At 41.3% G+C, this 2,873-nt stretch overlaps 1 pseudogene; it reads left to right on the top strand.

Moving 5' to 3' along the window:
• The first annotated feature begins 965 nt into the window (after positions 1-965).
• Positions 966-2,288, top strand: LOC116502433 (annotated as a pseudogene).
• Positions 2,289-2,873: the final 585 nt, after the last annotated feature.

The raw sequence follows: 2,873 nt of genomic DNA, 5'->3' as shown, positions 1-2,873 counted from the left end.
CGTTAATTAAGAAAGTAAGACCATGAGACTCCATGCGTGGAAATCAAATGTACTTTTACTAATTAAAAATGGTTGAGGCAAGGCATAGCGAAGTCTGGTTAATTAGGCGCGAAAGCAGTTGATATATAGAATAGCACATTCCTCACCCCTTGGCATCATAGTCTCAGTCCAATCATAAGTCCTTCAAGTGTCAGGTGTGAGATAACTTCAAAAGGCATCATGAAGATGGAATGTCAGTGCCGTTAGTCCTGGCGGGAAACTCCCACGCATGCGTAGTCAGATCATCCAGAGAACTCCAGAACATTCCTCCAGCACATTTAGTAACCCCTCCCAAATACCATGCCCTCCCTCCCCGTTTCATGGCAGCTGAAGCGGCAGCAAGCAGAAGCTGACAGCAACATTGAAAAGGAAAACAAATCAGTCCAGAAATCAAATGTTTTCCACTTCCTCCAGAAAAACACACAATTCTTCACCTTCCGGGTAAGAGAGAAAAAAGAGAAAATAAAGAAGAGATTTCTATCTGGAGAAAGTAGAGTATGCAAAACTCAAGTATATGTTACATGAAAAGTCAAGGGGGATTATTGTTCTTTTGAGCAAAAAAGGGAAATATCTAGAAGTTACTGGGCAGAAAGTGGGGCAACCCTCACTCTGGAAGGAAGAATATCACCACTAAATCAAAGCAGCACTAAACAAGGGATCTTCCATAATTTTGATCTCCCCAGGAATATGAGTTGTGGAAAAGCTCCATTGACATGCCTGTTGTGCGAAAGATACAACTTGCAACTCATAGCTGATTATGCCTGAGAGGAATCCAAACTGGAGAATGTGGCAAAACCTTTGGTCAGAACAACTCTGTTGTGATTCAGGGAAGGATCCACATAAGAAAAAAAGCCCTTCAAGTGCTCCCAATGCAGTAAATTTTTTAGCGAGCATGGCAACATGGACTCATACCAAGATGAATCCAATGTCCTGATTGTGGGAAAAGTTTCAGTACCAATTCGACCCTGGTTCAACACCGGAGGATTTTCACGGGAGAGAAACTGTTTCAATGTCCTGATTGTGGGAAATGTTTCAGTCAAAATTCCAAACTCGTGAGACACCAGAGAACTCACACAGGAGAAAAACCCTTTGAATGTCCGCATTGCGGAAAAAGTTTCAGTCGGAACTCTTTCCTTGTGGCACACGAGAGAACAGAAGAAAAACCCTTCGAATGTTCTGATTGCGGGAAAAGTTTCAGTCAGAACTCCACCCTGGTGAAACACCAGAGAACTCACACAGGAGAAAAACCCTTTAAATGTTCTGATTGCGGAAAAAGTTTCAGTCAGAATTCCAACCTGGTGACACACCAGAAAACTCACACAGTAGAGAAACCATATGAGTGTCCAGAATGTGGGAAAGATCTCAGTAGTATGACTAGCTTTCTAAATCATATGCTTATACACACAGGGGAGAAACCATTTGAGTGTCCTGACTGTGGGAAATGTTTCAGTCAGAATTCCCAACTGATTACACATCAGAGTGCTCACACAAGAGAGAAACCGTTTGAATGTCCTGATTGTGGGAAAAGCTTCACTCAGAATTCCAGCCTGGTGACACACCAGTGGATTCACACAGGAGAAAAACCCTTTGAATGTCCTAATTGCGGAAAAAGTTTCAGTCAGAACTCCAGCCTGGTGAAACACCAGAGAACTCACATAGGAGAAAAACCCTTTGAATGTTCTGATTGCAGAAAAAGTTTCAGTCAGAACTCCAGCCTGGTGGCACACCAGAGAACTCACACAGGAGAAAAACCCTTTCAATGTTCTGATTGCGGAAAAAGTTTCAGTCAGAACTCCAGCCTGGTGGCACACCAGAGAACTCACACAGGAGAAAAACCCTTTGAATGTCCTAATTGCGGAAAAAGTTTCAGTCAGAACTCCAGCCTGGTGGCAAACCAGAGAACTCACACAGGAAAAAAACCCTTTCAATGTTCTGATTGCGGAAAAAGTTTCAGTCAGAATTCCACCCTGGTGACACACCAAAGAACTCACACAGAAGAGAAACCATATGATTGTCCAGACTGTGGGAAATATCTCAGTAGTGTGACTAGCCTTCTAAATCATATGCTTTTACACACTGGAGAGAAACTCTTTGAATGTCCTGATTGTGGGAAACGTTACAGTCAGAATTAAAACCTGGTGACACACCAGAGAACTCACACAGGAGAAAAACCTTTTGAATGTTCTGATTGTCAGAAAAGTTTCAGTACCAATTCCAGCCTGGTGTCACACCAGAGAGAAACCATTTGAATATCCTAATTGCAGAAAAAGTTTCAGTCAGAATTCCAGCCTGGTGATATACCAGAGAACTCACACAGGAGAGAAACCATATGAGTGTCCAGACTGTGGGAAATATGTCAGTAGTATGACTAGCCTTCTAAATCATATGCTTATACCCACTGGAGAGAAACCCTTTGAATGTCCTGAATGTGGGAAATGTTTCAGTCAAAATTTCAGACTTCTGAGACACCTGAGGATGCACACAACAAAGAAACTGTTTAAATGTCCTGATTGTGAGGAAAATTTCAATCACAATTCTAGGCTGGTGACACACAAGACGGTTCACAGAGGAAAGAAATCCTTTTGTGAGAATCAAGAAATATAGCCTACTGATCAATTAAGATTCAATAAGTCCTATGGATAATAGAAGGCCCCAGAAGAAAGTGATATGAACCAAAGTTTTCAGATCGGATGATTTCAAAATTTACCAGAAATATATGTAATCCTTCTGAACCGTTGCTAACTCTGAAATATGTTTTTGCAAAATATGCACTTGTATGGATTCGTTTAAAATAGGAAGAATGAAACTGTTGGAAATAAATAATTGAAAGTAAT

Source organism: Thamnophis elegans, chromosome 2 (assembly GCF_009769535.1).
Source record: "Thamnophis elegans isolate rThaEle1 chromosome 2, rThaEle1.pri, whole genome shotgun sequence".
NCBI classification, from domain to species: domain Eukaryota; kingdom Metazoa; phylum Chordata; class Lepidosauria; order Squamata; family Colubridae; genus Thamnophis; species Thamnophis elegans.
The sequence above is the reverse complement of the archived record's forward strand: the minus strand, read 5'-3'. Positions and strand labels throughout refer to the sequence as shown.